Below are 17,459 nucleotides of genomic sequence, written 5' to 3'. Positions count from 1 at the left end.
GTGCACTGATATTGGTTTACCTGGTGAAAATAAACAAGTGAGATGGGATTATATTTGGTTTTTATTAAGTTGCCTAATAATTCGGGACAGTAATAGTTACCTGCACAAACAGATATCCTCCTAAGATAGCCAAATCTAAAAAAAACCACTCCAACTTCCAAAAATATTAAGCTTGGATATTTATGAGTCTTTTGGGTTGATTGAGAACATAGTTGTTGATCAATAATAAAAATAATCCACTAAAATACAACCTGCCTAATTATTCTGCACACAGTGTATATAAAGGAAAGGGTATGACAGTCATCAGAGAATGGTTCAATAATCTGCCTCAATGCATTTTCCCAACAGGTTCATCAGGAGGCTTGATACAGCGATAATTCATGATGTTCAGCAAAGTGTGCCTAATAGCCAGGTGTCCATGTATAAATTTTAGTGATGAGCGAGTATGTTCTGTTAACCCTTTCGCCGAGTACGCTCAGGCCGAGCTCCGAGTATTTACAGCTGCTCGGTGATATGCTTGAATCGCTCCCGTGTGCATGATTTGCGACTGTTTGACAGTTTTATTACATGTGAGGAATGTCTATTTCTTACACATTCTTCACATGTAATAAAGCTGCCAAACAGTCGCAAATCATGCACACGGGAGTGATTCAAACATATCACCGAGCAGCTGTACTCGGAGCTCGGCCCGAGCGTACTCGGACAGAACATACTCGCTAAACACTAATAAATATCCCTCTTCATCAAAAACTCCTCCCCATACTAGGAAACCCATTCTGATTCCTAAAGGTGAATTGTTATAAGACATATAGAATGGATTCTGCGCTACTTCTCGTGAGCTAGAGGTCCGATAATGTCCATCCCCTAGTGTGCATGTCCGGAAGTGACGCGCTTTACACTGAAACACCAGATAAACTGATTGCTGTCGTGCCACTCGTAGTAATGTGTTCCACGCCTGAGAGCATAATGGCCTATATGTGTCCAGACCATCATCCTTGTCAGTAGATAAAGTAACATACAGTTAGAGGGTTTGTCTGTGCGTTACTTCAGGTCACCTGATCACAGGGGCATAATGGGGGCATTACACTGTGGGGGAGCCTCATACATACTGCATAAGGGGCATTACACCATGTGGGGGCATCATACATACTGCATAAGGGGCATAATGGGGGGGATTACACTGTGCGGGGCATCATACATCCTGCATAAGGGGCATAATGGGGGCATTACACTGTGTGGGGCCATCATCCATACTGCATAAGGGGCATAATGGGGGCATTACACTGTGGGGGCATAATACATCCTGCATAAGGGGCATAATGGGGGCATTACACTGAGGGGGGCATCATACATACTGCATAAGGGGCATAATGGGGGCATTACACTGTGTGGGGGCATCATACATCCTGCATAAGGGGCATAATGGGGGGGATTACACTGTGCGGGGCATCATACATCCTGCATAAGGGGCATAATGGGGGCATTACACTGTGTGGGGCCATCATCCATACTGCATAAGGGGCATAATGGGGGCATTACACTGTGGGGGCATAATACATCCTGCATAAGGGGCATAATGGGGGCATTACACTGAGGGGGGCATCATACATACTGCATAAGGGGCATAATGGGGGCATTACACTGTGGGGCATCATACATACTGCATAAGGGGAATAATGGGGGCATTACACTGTGTGGGGGCATCATACATCCTGCATAAGTGGCATAATGGGGGCATTACACTGTGGGGGCATCACACATACTGCATAAGGGGCATAATGGGGGCATTATACATCCTGCATAAGGGGCATAATGGGGACATTACACTGTGTGGGGGCATCATACATCCTGCATAAGGGGCATAATGGGGACATTACACTGTGTGGGGGCATCATACATATTGTATAAGGGGTATAATGGGGGCATTACACTGTGTGGGGGCATCATACATACTGTATAAGGGGTATAATGGGGCATTAAACTGTGGGGGTATCATACATACTGTATAAGGGGTATAATGGGGGCATCATACATACTGTATAAAGGGTATAATGGGGGCATTACACTGTGGGGGCATCATACATCCTGTATAAGGGGCATAATGGGGGCATTACACTGTGGGGGCATCATACATCCTGCATAAGGGGCATAATGGGGGCATTACACTGTGTGGGGGCATCATACATCCTGCATAAGGGGCATAATGGGGACATTACACTGTGTGGGGGCATCATACATCCTGCATAAGGAGCATAATGGGGGCATTACACTGTGTGGGGGCATCATACATCCTGCATAAGGGGCATAATGGGGACATTACACTTTGTGGGGGCATCATACATCCTGCATAAGGGGCATAATGGGGACATTACACTGTGTGGGGGCATCATACATACTGTATAAGGGGTATAATGGGGGCATTACACTGTGTGGGGGCATCGTACATACTGTATAAGGGGTATAATGGGGGCATTACACTGTGGGGGTATCATACATACTGTATAAGGGGTATAATGGGGGCATTACACTGTGGGGGCATCATACATACTGTATAAGGGGTATAATGGGGGCATTACACTGTGGGGGCATCATACATCCTGCATAAGGGGCATAATAGGGGCATTACACTGTGTGGGGGCATCATACATCCTGCATAAGGGGCATAATGTGGGCATTACGCTGTGGGGGCAATAAAGGGGTCCTGTACTATGAGAACAATACGTTTCCTCCCTTCCTGTCTCCATAGTTGGGTCGTATGTATCTATTACAGGAAACAGAACAAAAACCTTATGATTCTTATAAAGGGGCAACACAAGACCCCAAAAGAGTCTCCGTGCTGAAGGGGTTAATGCCCCCTGCGCCCAGTAATGGGGTCTCCACATACCTCCACCTGCAGAGCCGCCACCACATATATGGCTGCTCTGTGCGCACAGGACCTGTGATGAGGTCACAGGAGGGGAGGAGTCAGGGGTCACATGATCAGGGGCCTCAGTGGATGCAGGACTCTGCTGTGCTGGTTGTCATGGTGCTGGATGAGCTGAAGTTTATGTGTGGGGTCAGGAGGGGTTTACAGGGGGGATGTAGCAGAGCCGCGTGTGTACGAGGTGTACGGAGCGGAGCCGCGCGTGTACGAGGAGTACGGAGCGGAGCCGCGCGTGTACGAGGAGTACGGAGCGGAGCCGCGCGTGTACGAGGAGTACGGAGCGGAGCCGCGCGTGTACGAGGAGTACGGAGCGGAGCCGCGCGTGTACGAGGAGTACGGAGCGGAGCCGCGCGTGTACGAGGAGTACGGAGCGGAGCCGCGCGTGTACGAGGTGTGCGGAGCCACGCGTGTATGGAGCGGAGCCGCGTGTGTACGAGGCGTACAGAGCGGAGCCGGGTGTGTACGAGGCGCACGGAGCGGAGCCACGTGTGTACGAGGCGAGCGGAGCCGCGTCTGTACGAGGCGTACGGAGCGGAGCCGCGTCTGTGCGAGGCGTATGGAGCCGTGTGTGTATGAGGTGTACGGAGCGGAGCCGCATGTGTATGAGGCGTACTTAGAGGAGATGGGTGTACGAGGTGTACTGAGCGGAGCTGTGTGTGTTCGAGGTGTACGGAGCGGAGCCGCGTGTGTACGAGGTGTACGGAGCGGAGCCGTGTGTGTTCGAGGTGTACGGAGCACATATGGGGTATCAGCGTATTCAGGAGAAATTGCACAACAAATGGTATGGTGCATTTTCTCTTTTTACTATTCTGAAAATGCTAAATTTGAGCATTAAACAGAAGTTTTGTGGTAAAAATAAGATTTTTTTATTTTCTTGACTCAACGTCATAAACTTCTGTGAAGCACCTGTGGGTTCAAGGTGCTCACCACATATCTTGATAAATTCCTTGAGGGGTCTAGTTTCCAAAATGGGGTCACTTGTAGGGGGTTTCCACTATTTAGGCACATCAGGGGCTCTTGAAACGCAACAATGCGTCCACTACCGACTCCAGCCAATTTTTTGTTGCTAAAGTCGAATGGTGCTCCTTTCCTTCCGCGCCCTGCCGTTACCCCAAACATTAGTCTTCCACCACATATGGGATACCAGCGTATTCAGGAGTAATTGCACAACAAATTGTATGGTCCATTTTCTCATGTTAGATTTGTGAAAATGCAAAATTTTGGACAAAATAAAATTTTTGTGGGAAAAAATAAAATGTTCATTTTTTTCCATTCACATTCCATTAATTCCTGTGAAGCCCCTGAAGGGCTAATAAACTTCATGTATGTTGTTTTGAGCACCTTAAGGGGTGCAGTTTTTAGAATGGTGTCACTTTTGGGTATTTTCTGTCATATAGACCCCTCAAAGTCGCTTCAAATGTGATGTGGTCCCTAAAAAAATGGTTTTGTAAATTTTGTTGGAAAAATGAAAAATCGCTGGTCAACTTTTAACCCTTATAGCTACCTAATAAAAAAAAAAAAATTGGTTCCAAAATTGTGCTGATGTAAAGTAGACATGTGGGAAATGTTATTTATTAACTATTTTTTGTGAAATATCTCTCTGATTTAAAGGCATAGGAATTCAAAGTATGAAAATTGTGACATTTTCGAAATTTTCGCCAAATTTCCATTGTTTTTTCACAAATAAACGCAAGTCATTTCAAAGAAATTTTACCAATGTTGTGAAGTACAACATGTCACAAAAAAGAAAAAAAACAGTCTCAGAATCCGTGGGATCCGTTGAAGCGTTCCAGAGTTATTACCTCATAAAGTGACAGTGGTCAGAATTGAAAAAAAATGGCCTGGTCAATAACCCACAAAAGTGGCTCAGTCCTTAAGGGGTTAAATGGAGTATAATTACTATTATAGCGCCACTAATTCCTTGGCGCTTTACATGTGTAAAAGGGTATACATAGCAAACAACGAGTACAATAATTTGAACAAAAATTAGTCACCGACTGGTACAGGAGGAGAGAGAACCCTGCCAGCGAGGGCTCACAATCTACAAAGGATGGGTGAGTACAGTAGGTGAGGGAATATTTGACACGTTCCCTAAAAATTTATGGATTAGTATTGCAGTAATATCTGATATGTCTGATGACCACGGTTTTAGGTACTGGCCTTGTAGTATGGTATTGGTCAGCGACCAAGTGTGAATAGTTTGGAACAACACACAACTGCCAGACTTTAAATGGAGTATAAAGAACGCCTTGTAAACACCACAACACACGGCTCTACTTCGTACACCTCGTACACGCACGGCTCCGCTCTGTACACCTCGTACACGTAAAGCTCTACTACGTACGCCTTGTACACGCACGGCTATGCACACCTCGTACACGCACGGCTCCGCTTCGCACCCCTTGTACATGCTGTGACGGATCAGCTATTGGGTAGGCGCAGTTTCACACAGGAATGCAGCCTGCAGGTTCAAAAACAAACTGGTGGTTTATTAAATGTCCATAAACCAACCAGGAAAACAAAACACAACAGGCTTTTTTCTGGAACAAAAGGTATAACAGAACAAAACTCAAAATAACCCGTCCATATGCAGTACGGTTTCAGCCGTTTAAATGTAGTGCTTTTCTCTGCCTCCAGAAGACTCTGAGCAGCACATGCAAGGTCTGCTCACCTTGCCCAACACACAGTACACTGAGACAGGCGCAGCTGTATTAAATCAGGCCTTATAAGACCTGGACTGGAGGTGAGCAGCTGTTCCCCTCCCTCAGCTTTTTCAGCTGCTCGTAAAACCCGGCCCTTTAATCCGAGCCCATTAACTCCCTCTCAGCACTATGTGTGCTGGAGCCTGCTTCTTCGGGTTCTACATCACCGAAGCTTGGTACTTCGGTGACACATACCTCCCGTCCACGACCTGTCCGGTAGCAACCTTACATACCCCCCTTCTGCCCAAAGCGGGGGCCTTGGCACATTCTGCCACCATACAATAGACCCTTGATAGGGCATCAGCATTCCCTGGAAACTAAAATCTTGTAGGGCTAGGAACCATCTAGTTACTCGGGCATTGTTCCCCTTCTTTTCTCACATTCACCGCAGTGGGGCATGGTCCAACACTAACCTGAACCTTCTACCTAACAGGCAATATCTCAGAGTGTCCAATGCCCACTTGATGGCTAAACATTCTTTTTCCACTATAGAGTAGTTCTTCTCGCATGTGGACAGTTTCCGACTGAGGTACAGTGCAGACCAAAAGTTTGAACACACCTTCTCATTTAAAGATTTTTCTGTATTTTCATGACTATGAAAATTGTACATTCACACTGAAGGCATCAAAATTATGAATTAACACATGTGGAATTATATACTTAATAAAAAAGTGTGAAACAACTGAAAATATGTCTTATATTCTAGGTTCTTCAAAGTAGCCACCTTTTGCTTTGATGACTGCTTTGCACACTCTTGGCATTGTCTTGATGAGCTTCAAGAGGTAGTCACCGGAAGTGGTCTTCCAACAATCTTGAAGGCGTTCCCAGAGATGCTTAGCACTTGTTGGCCCTTTTGCCTTCACTCTGCTGTCCAGCTCACCCCAAACCATCTCGATTGGGTTCAGGTCTGGTGACTGTGGAGGCCAGGTCTTCTGGCGTAGCACCCCCATCACTCTCCTGCTTGGTCAAATAGCCCTTACACAGCCTGGAGGTATGTTTGGGGTCATTGTCCTGTTGAAAAATAAATGATGGCCCAACTAAACGCAAACCCGATAGAATAGCATGCGGCTGCAAGATGCTGTGGTAGCCATGCTGGTCCAGTATGCCTTCAATTTTGAATAAATCCCCAACAGTGTCACCAGAAAAGCACCCCCACACCATCACACCTCCTCCTCCATGCTTCACGGTGGGAACCAGGCATGTAGAGTCCATCCGTTCACCTTTTCTGCTTCGCACAAAGACACGGCGGTTGGAACCAAAGATCTCAAATTTGGACTCATTAGACCAAAGCACTGATTTCCACTGGTCTAATGTTCATTCCTTGTGCTCTTTAGCCCAAACAAGTCTCTTCTGCTTGTTGCCTGACCTTAGCAGTGGTTTCCTAGCAGCTATTTCACCATGAAGGCCTGCTGCGCAAAGTCTCCTCTTAACAGTTGTTGAAGAGCTGTGTCTGCTGCTAGAACTCTGTGTGGCATTGACCTGGTCTCTAATCTGAGCTGCTGTTAACCTGCGATTTCTGAGGCTGGTGACTCGGATAAACTTATCCTCAGAAGCAGAGGTGACTCTTGGTCTTCCTTTCTTGGGGCGGTCCTCATGTGAGCCAGTTTCTTTGTTGCACTTGATGGTCTTTGCAACTGCACTTGGGGACACTTTCAAAGTTTTCCCAATTTCTCAGATTGACTGACCTTCATTTCTAAATGTAATGATGGCCACTTCTTTTTCTTTACTATGTGTTAATTCATAGTTTTGATGCCTTCAGTGTGAATGTACAATTTTTATAGTCATGAAAATACAGAAAAATCTTTAAATGAGGTTTGTCCAAACTTTTGGTCTGTACTGTACATTAGAGGGTGTTCCTCTCTGTTAATCTGATGGGACAAGACTGCTCCCACCCCAACATCCGATGCATCCATCTGGACCACAAACTCTTTGGAGAAGTTGGGCGCCACCAAGACTGGCTGTTTACAGAGGGCCAGTTTCAATTCCTGGAAGGCCACTTCAGCTTCCGTGGACCACTTAGCCATAGCTGACTTCATCCCTTTCAGCAGATCCGTCTGCTATCAGGGCAAAGCTAGGGACAAATCTTTGATAGTAGCCCACGATGCCTTGAAATGCCCTGACCTGCTTCTTCGAGAGGGGCTGTGGCCAGTTCAGGATCGCCTCAACCTTATTTATTTGTGGTTTTATTTCCCCTCTACCAACCACGTAGCCCTGATACTTTGCTTCCTCAATCTCCATGGCACATTTCTTCAGGTTGATGGTAAAGCCGCCTTCCTTAGGGCGTCAAGTACGGCTTGAACTTTTCCAAAAATACTTTCCCAGTCCTGGCTGAATATGATGATGTCATCTAGGTAGGCCGCTGCATACTTTTTGCGGGGTGCTAAGATCCAGTCCATGGCTCTCTGGAAGGTGGCCGGAGCTCCCTGCAACCCAAACGCCATCCTGAAATATTGATAACATCGGTCTGGCATCGAGAAGGCCATCTTCTCCTTGGCCTCTTTGGACAGGGGAATTTGCCAATATCCTTTGGTGAGGTCCAGGGTGGTGATGTACCGAGCGGGTCCTAGCCTTTCAATAAGCTCATCTAATCTAGGCATTGGGTAGGCGTCGTACTTCAAGATCTCGTTCAGCTTCCTATTATTGTTGCAAAACCGTGATTCTCCGTCTGCTTTCGGCACTAAGACTATAGGACTGGACCAGCCACTCTTGGACTCCTCAATGACTCCCAGGTTCAGGATCCGCTTCACCTCTTTCGAGATCACCTCTCTGCAGGCCTCTGGGCTCCGATATGGTTTTAGGTTGACACGAACATGAGTCTCTGTGAGTACTTCATGCTCTGACTCGAGTGAATCCTGGCAACTCCGAAAACAGGTCTTTATTTTACTGTAGCAACTCTTTGCACTGTTGCTTTTGGGCACGTGACAGTGACTCTGCCACCTTGACCTCTTTCACATCAGCGTCAGGCTCAGCCACTAAACACGATGCTTCCACGGGTTCCCTATCTCGCTATGGCTTAATCAAGTTGACGTACACCTGGTAGGGCTTCCTTCTCTCTGGCTGGTGGAGTTTATAGTTGACCTCACCAACCTTTTTAACTGTTTTGTAGGGGCCCTGCCACTTCGCCAGGAATTTGCTCTCCACTGTAGGTACCAGTACCCGATCCCTAGGGTTGAAGTGTCTCACTCGTGCTGATCTATTGTACACCCTATATTGCACCTCTTGTGCTTGGAGGAGGTGCTCTTTCATGGTGGGAATCACCCTGGCAATTCTCTCTTGCATTTGGGCCACGTGTTCGATTACACTCCTGTAGGGTATAGACTCCGCCTCCCAGGTCTCCTTTGCCACATCCAGGAGTCCTTGGGGTGTCAGCCATCCAACAGTTCAAAAGTGGACAATCCAGTAAAGGACTGTGGTACCTCTCTGATGGAGAAGAGAAGGTATGGAAGTAGGCAGTCCCAGTCTCAGCCGTCCTTCTCTACGACCTTCTTTAACATGGCCTTCAAGGTTTTGTTGAACCTTTCCACCAAGCCATCCGTCTGTGGATGGTAGACTGAGGGCCGTAGTTGTGTGATTTGCAGAGTTTTGCACTACTCTCTCATCACCTTTGACATAAATGGGGTCCCTTGATCAGTTAGGATCTCCTTAGGTAACCCCATTCTAGAAAAAAAATGGACCAACTCCCGAGCTATACACTTGGAGGTAGCTTTCGGATATCATGTCGCATAGTCGAGTACCACCAGGATATACTGATGCCATCTGGAGGACTTTAACAGGGGCCCCACCAGATCCATGACTATGCGATCAAAGGGCACCTCAATGATAGGTGACGGCACCGGAGGCGTGTCACCGGGGAGGTCAGCTGGCAGGTGGGACAGGACCTACAATAATTTACAATTTCTCAGTGACAACCGGGTCAATAGAACCTCTGGAGGATTAGTTCCTGTGTTTTTTCTACCCCCAGGCAACCACCTAACGCATGTTCATGGGCCATGTCTAATACCTTACGACTGTATGCTCGACGAGCTCCCCTCTCACCTTGGTGACTCGGTATAGCAAATCCCCATTGACGGCAAAGTATGGGTATCTGGTGTCACCCCCGGCTCTTGAGCAACAACGTTAAGTATAGACACATTATCAAATGTCCCTTTAAGAGTTAAATCCCTGAGTTGGGCAGTTCCAAAGTTTCCCTCGGACACCTCCAGCTCAGGGATGTTGGCATCAGGGGATGCTGCCCCATCCTCATCACCCACAAACACACATGGGAAACTCTTCGGTTACGGCCTGCGGCGAGGTTTCTTCAGGGGTGTTCTGGCTGTCATCTGAGCAACCAGGTGTCACCACTTTCCCCCACGTCCCAGAATAATGCACAGTCCCGTCCGATTATTGTCAGGTGCAACAAGTCTTTAACGACCCCCACTTCCTGAGCTGTGGTGCCACAGTCCACGTTTACATCCACCCGGGCAACAGGACATTTTTTAGCGTCCCCATGGATACACCGGACACCCACCACCTTCCCAGGAACCAGCCAATGAGGGAGTTTGGCGCTTATCAGGGTTACCAAACTTCCTGAGTCCAGCAGCCCAGACACTTGCATCCGTTCACGGACACTGAGCACGCCTGAGGGCTCTCGCCGTGTTGATGAACCGCGCTACAGGCAGGGTAGGCAAAGTAGGAGCAATGCCGGCCTACGCTGCAGTCCATTGGCTCAGAGTTCCTGGGCCACCGAGCAGCTATATGGCCAGGGGCATGACAACTCCAACAGAGGATGGATTGGGACTGATTCCCCAGCTGCGATTCATCAGCCTCTTAGACTTTGGACGAACGCCCAGTGAAGAAGATTTAGTCCCCTTCTTTTAGAGCCCCAGAAAGGTGACCTAACCACTGCTTGACCACCCAAGGAACCCTCTACCTCCCGGTACCTCTCTACTAGGCCCACCAGATTGTCTGCATTTTAGGGATCTCCCTGGGCAACACAGGACTAAATCGGCTTTGGCAGAGAGTGGATAAACCAATCCATGACCACTCTCTTGACCATCTGGCTGGGGAACAATTCTCTGGCTGCAGCCACTTCTGTACCAGGTGCAGAAGACCAAACATTTGTGACCAAGGAGGTTTGTCCCTGTGGAAGTCCCACAGGTGGACTCGTTGTACTCTGACTGCCAGGGTTATGCCCAGCCACGCCAGGATCTCAGCTTTAAACTTGCTATACTCCTTAGAGTCCTGCAGTGCCAGATCAAAATACGCCTTCTGTGGTTCCCCGATCAGATATGGCGCAAGATCCTCCACCCACTGCTCCGGTGGTAGTCTCTCACGGTCCGCCACCCTCTCAAAGACGGCCAGGAACGCCTCAACGTCATCCCCAGGAGTCATCTTTTGCAACGCCCCTCTCACGGTTTTCCTCACCTAGCTCTCGCTTTGGCCTGGAGGTGGTGCGGCTTCACTGATACGGAGGGCCTCCGCCAGGAGCGTCATCTGTTCCTACTGCTGTTGCTGCTGCATCTATTGCTGTTGAAGCTGGAACTGTTGTACTATCAATTTGTTAGTCTCCTGCTGAGCTTGCTGCTGATGCATATTCGCCTGCACCAGTTGCTTTATCAGCTCCTCCATGCTGCCGGAGGAACCTTGCTGGCTGGCGGGCTTCACCCAGGACATATACGTTTTCCTGTAGCAGTCACACTGCCCCTTGGGATTTGTGCCCACATTCTCCACCAATTTGTGACAGATTAGTTCTCGGGTAGGTGCAGGTTCACACAGAAATGCAGTCCTCAGGTTCCAAAGCAAACTGGTGGTTTATAAAATGTCCATAAACCAACTAGGAAAACAAAACATAACAGCCTTTTTCTGGCACAAAAGGTATAATAGAACAAAACGCAAAATAACCCGTCCATATGCAGCACGGCTTCAGCCGTTTAAATGTAGAGCTTTCCTCTGCCTCCAGAAGACTCTGAGCAGCACATGCAAGGTCTGCTCACCTTGCACAACACACAGCACACTGAGACAGGCGCAGCTGTCTTAAATTAGGCCTTCCAAGACCTGGACTGGAGGTAAGTGTCCAGCTCTCTCAGCTGCTCGTAAAACCCGGCCCTTTAATCCTGGCCCATTAACTCCCTCTCAGCACTATGTGTGCTGGTGCCTGCTTCTCCGGGTCCTACATCACTGAAGGTTGGTACTTCAGGGACACATACCTCCCGTCCACGACCTGTCCGGCAGCCACCTTACAGCGTACAGATATGCACACCTCGTACACGCACGGCTCTGCACAGTACACCTCGAACACACACGGCTCCGCTCTGTACACACGCTGTTCCTTTCCGTACACCTTGTACGTGCGCGGCTCCACTTCATACACCTCGTACACGTGCGGCTCCGCTCCGTACACCTCGTACACATGCGGCTCCGCTCCATACACCTTGCACACATGCGGCTCCGCTCCGTACACCTCGTACAAGCGGCTCCGCACACTTCGTACACACGCGGCTCCGCTCCGTACACCTCGTACACGCGCGGCTCCGCTCCGTACACTTCGTACACGCGCGGCTCCGCTCCGTACACTTCGTACACGCGCGGCTCCGCTCCGTACACTTCGTACACGCGCGGCTCCGCTCCGTACACCTCGTACACGCGCGGCTCCGCTCCGTACACCTCGTACACGCGTGGCTCCGCTCCGTACACGCGCGGCTCCGCTCCGTACACTTCGTACACGCGCGGCTCCGTACACCTCGTACAAGCGGCTCGGCTCCGTACACTTCGTACACACGCGGCTCCGTTCCGTACACTTCGTACACACGCGGCTCCGCTCCGTACACGCTCGGCTCCGCACACCTCGTACACACGCGGCTCTGCTCCGTACACCTCGTACACACGCGGCTCCGCTCCGTACACCTCGTACACATGCGCGGCTCCGCTCCGTACACCTCGTACACATGCGGCTCCACTCCGTACACCTCGTACACGTGCGGCTCTGCTCCGTACACCTCGTACACGTGCGGCTCGGCTCCGCTCCGTACACCTCGTACACGCTCGGCTCCGCTCCGTACACCTCGTACACACGGCTCTACTCCGTACGCCTCGTACACACACGGCTCCGCTCCGTACACCTCGTACACACACGGCTCCGCTCCGTACACCTCGTACACACGGCTCTACTCCGTACGCCTCGTACACACACGGCTCCGCTCCGTACACCTCGTACACACACGGCTCTGCTCCGTACACCTCGTACACGCGCGGCTCTGCTCCGTACACCTCGTACACACGGCTCTGCTCTGTACACCTCGTACACGCGCGGCTCCGCTCCGTACACCTCGTACACACACGGCTCTGCTCCGTACACCTCGTACACGCACGGCTCTGCTCTGTACACCTCGTACGCGCGCGGATCCGCTCCGTACACCTCGTACACACGCGGCTCTGCTCCATACACCTCGTACACATGCGGCTCTGCTCCGTACACCTCGTACACACACGGCTCTGCTCCGTACACCTCGTACACGCGCGGCTCCGCTCCGTACACCTCGTACACACGCGGCTCTGCTACATCCACACTGTAAACCCCTCCTGACCCCACACATAAACTTCAGCTCATCCAGCACCATGACAACCAGCACAGCAGAGTCCTGCATCCACTGAGGCCCCTGATCATGTGACCCCTGACTCCTCCCCTCCTGTGACCTCATCACAGCTCCTGTGCGCACAGAGCAGCCATATATGTGGTGGCGGCTCTGCAGGTGGAGGTATGTGGAGACCCCATTACTGGGCGCAGGGGGCATTAACCCCTTCAGCACGGAGACTCTTTTGGGGTCTTGTGTTGCCCCTTTATAAGAATCATAAGGTTTTTGTTCTGTTTCCTATAATAGATACATACGACCCAACTATGGAGACAGGAAGGGGGGAAACGTATTGTTCTCATAGTACAGGACCCCTTTACTGCCCCACAGTGTAATGCCCCCATTATGCCCCTTATGCAGGATGTATGATGCCCCCACACAGTGTAATGCCCCCATTATGCCCCTTATGCAGGATGTATGATGCCCCACACAGTGTAATGCCCCCATTATGCCCCTTATGCCGGATGTATGATGCCCAACACAGTTTAATGCCCCCATTATGCCCCTTATGCAGGATGTATGATGCCCCCACACAGTGTAATGCCCCCATTATGCCCCTTATGCTGTATGCATGATGCCCCCACACAGTGTAATGCCTCCATTATGCCCCTTATGCAGGATGTATGATGCCCCCACACCGTGTAATGCCCCCACTATGCCCCTTATGCAGGATATATGATGCCCCCACACAGTGTAATGCCCCCATTATGCCCCTTATGCAGGATGTATGATGCCCCCACACAGTGTAATGCCCCCATTATGCCCCTTATGCAGGATGTATGATGCCCCACACAGTGTAATGCCCCCATTATGCCCCTTTTGCAGGCCTTACTAGATATTGAGGCTTTGTACAGTAATATATCGCATGAGGATGATATCAGAGGAGTAAGATGTTTATAGAAATCGAGATCAATAGAGTGTAGCAGACATAATGACTTCATGGACAATCTTCTAAAATTCATTCTTACTCATAACGTCTTTATTTTTGACAGGAAGTACTTACCCGAGCTCAGGGGTACTGCGATGGGGAGCCCCTGTACTCCCTCATCTGCTAATCTATTCCTGGGCTGATGGGAGGAAAACAACATACTCAGGGATGATTATAAGTGGTGGCAACCATATATTGGGGCATGATATAGATATATTGACAACATTTTTATCATCTGGTCAGGGACGAGTGAACAATTTCTTGAATTTGGAACTCAATAACCATAGAGTGGACCTTAGATTTATATCAGAGTTTAATTATTCCTACCAGTTGCCTTTCCTTGATGTACCAATCAAGAAAGTACGGGATGGGAGCCAGGGCTGTGGAGTCGGCAAGCCAAACCTTCGACTCCTACTCCTAAATTTCCATGACACCGTCTCCGACTTCACAACTCCGACTCCCTCATACATGGCTCATGTTTAAGTGATAAATTTACAGTAGGACAAATTTTTCTCAGCTAAAAGTCTAGACCCTTAGATCAGGAATAGGAAAGACATTTATAGGACATTTCATAACTTTACCAAATTCTTATGAAAAAATATTCCTCACAAACTGCATTGAACTACTGTACCCAATTTATTATTTATTTTAGGCGCCGGAGTGGGTCAATTTTATACCGACTCCAACTCCACCAAAATGGGCACCGACTCCACAGCTCTGGTTTAGACCCTAGGGACACTCATCTACCATAAACTATTAAAGTGGGATAGCCACCACTGCATCCTACTAAAAAAAAAGCAATATCCAAGGGCCAATATTTACAGTTGAGAAGAAACTGCTCTAATGTCACAGATATTAATATACAGGCAATAGACATAAACACCAGATTCAGGGAAAAAGGTACCCACAGTACATTTTGGATTCCGCATTATTGTTTGCAGAAAAACAGGAGAGAGAGATACTCCTACATACCTAACCAAGACACCAAGAAAAATATGGAATAACACAAGTAATAGGAACTTGTGACAATCAGAGTGACCATATCTTTATTATCCTCAGAAAACGCTAGGATGTACTTGTGGCCGACCTGGACCTGAGGGTGCTGTGTGATCTACTCCCACAATATCTTTCAGAAAGAGTTGGTCAATTAGGGACCGTTTAGTGCATAGTTTCTATAAAAACCTGCACCCAAGGGGACATGGCTAGATAGAAGAATCTGGTTTATTTAGATGTGTAGAAAGTTGTACATGTAATTGGATAAGACCATGTAAATCTTTCTCGAGTTCCTCTACAGGTGAAACCTTTCTCCAGAGGGATTATTCCAACTATAAAACCTCAGGACTTGTGTATGTGGCCACATGCACCTACCTCCTAGATTATGTATGCACGACCAAGAGGCAGTCTAAGAGGAGTGTGGAGGGGGCATTTGGGCGAAATATGCCATGGGTGTCACGGGTGTGTCAGAGGTGACAGACAGTCGCCCTGCAGGGGTTTGCAGGAGATCTCCACGTTTGGCAATGCAGACAGCTGCCTAGATGGATGGCTGTGTTTAGGACCCAGATTCTACCTCCATTTAGTCTGGGTGTATATACACCTGGTGTGTCTATGTTGGCGTCGCCGGGTATACTCATTTCTACTTGGAACTTGGCTGAAGCAGCATCACGTCCTATTTGGAGTCTTGAGGCCGTGTGCCCTGTTGGAGTTTCTTCTAAAGCGAAATTGTAATTCCCCTGTGTTGTCTTTAGAGTGCTAGCGGAGGTTGACTAGCTATAGCTAGTCAACCTTCCACCCCCAGCTATAGCCTTATGCCAGGGATAGTTGGGCGAGGCATGTGATGGGCAACAGCTGCGGAGGGGGGAGACAGAGTGATGCTAGTCCAGATTAGAAAGTCACCTCTTCCCCCTTTTCCCTAGTATCTGGGCTCCCTTTCTCCTCTGTGTTGCACTCACACCTGGCGTGACTCTCTGTGTTGCACTCACACCTGGCGTGACATCGGGACACCCCATTAGTGAGACACATGAACAGTGCACATTGAGGTGAAACAAGAAACATCTCCTTTTGCATCATTGAGGTGGTTAAACCCAATGTGAGAGGTGGTGATCTCAATAAATGTATTCTCAAAAAAAGTGAGTGGATTTCCAGACGGGATTCACTAGGCCCTAAGGGACTGAATGAGCAAATTTCCTATGCCTGTTTTGTATGAATACAGTCCCATTCCGGATTACATTTTAGGATTTTATACTCTACCCATTGCTACTCAGTTCCCTGTATTGTTTTACTTCATCAAGAGATCTGAGCTTCTATGTCAGAATTATTTCTTATCCGTTATATCCCACTTATACCATTTAGTAACTAACAAGTGTGGTGTTCCTTGTGTATCTCTAATTATGCAATAGGGGTCAAATATGACCATTTAGGAGTATACTGTGGGCCACCATCCCATATATTTTGTAGTGATAAAGTAGATCCACATGCCGATTGCATGATGGGAGGATGTGCAATACTTGATTTTAGTCTCCCATGACACTGATCTCAGAGAGAGGATTTTTCTGTTGGTTGAATGCAATCCAATACCATATGCGCTCTGGTGTGGAACGCAGACATCTGGGCATGCACATTTGTTAAGAATGATCCTAGATGGAATGATAACTACGGGCATGCGCAGTCACAGGTACGAGTTGCGCGGCGGCAATCAGTTTATCTGGTGTTTCAGCATAAAGCACGTCACTTCCCTACATGCACACTAGGTGATGGACATTATCGAACCTCTAGCTCATGAGAAGTAGCGTAGGCGCAGTATATTATTGTAGACAGACTCTATTCTGTATATACTGTTACAATTCACCTATAGGAATGGGAATGAGCCTCCTAGTCTGGGAGGGGTTTGGGATGAAATGGGATATTTAAACATGGACACCTGGCTATTAGGCACACTATGCTGAACATCATGAATTATCATCCCTCTATCAAGCCTCCTAATGAACCTGTTGGGAAAATGCATTGAGGCGGATTATTGAAACATTCTCTGACTACCATACCCTTTCCTTTATACATATTGTAGGGGTTTTACTCACTGGGGCACAATGGGAGGAAAACGGGAGGCATGTTCCTTTAAAATTTCATGTGGGTTTATTACTTCATAAACCCAGAAGCCAAACAGAAAAGCAAATAGCCTTTAGATCAGGCAAACAAAGTAAATGTCCTTAGCAGGTCTCTGCTCAGCCAGGCCTGTGTGGCACACAAGCTGGGGTAGCGTCCAGTGTCCTGGCTTGGTCTGAAGACAAACATACACAGTAGGC

At 48.5% G+C, this 17,459-nt stretch overlaps 1 protein-coding gene across 4 annotated transcripts in view; it reads right to left on the bottom strand.

Annotated features, from left to right (window-relative positions):
- The window catches only part of LOC141176041 (uncharacterized), a 40,492-nt gene extending 37,539 nt beyond the window's left edge, over positions 1 to 2,953 (bottom strand). For 3 of the 4 annotated variants that reach the window (XR_012253098.1, XM_073660014.1, XM_073660016.1), the window contains exon 1: positions 2,885 to 2,953. The gene's annotated coding sequence lies outside the window, so the exon portion shown is untranslated. The remainder of the gene's footprint in view (positions 1 to 2,884) is intronic. The other variant, XM_073660015.1, reaches the window with a different exon arrangement.
- Between the last annotated feature and the right edge of the window lie 14,506 nt (positions 2,954 to 17,459).

Source organism: Phyllobates terribilis, unplaced genomic scaffold (assembly GCF_046119375.1).
Source record: "Phyllobates terribilis strain yellow unplaced genomic scaffold, ASM4611937v1 Scaffold_17__1_contigs__length_24005725, whole genome shotgun sequence".
Taxonomy (NCBI): Eukaryota; Metazoa; Chordata; class Amphibia; order Anura; family Dendrobatidae; genus Phyllobates; species Phyllobates terribilis.
The sequence above is the reverse complement of the archived record's forward strand: the minus strand, read 5'-3'. Positions and strand labels throughout refer to the sequence as shown.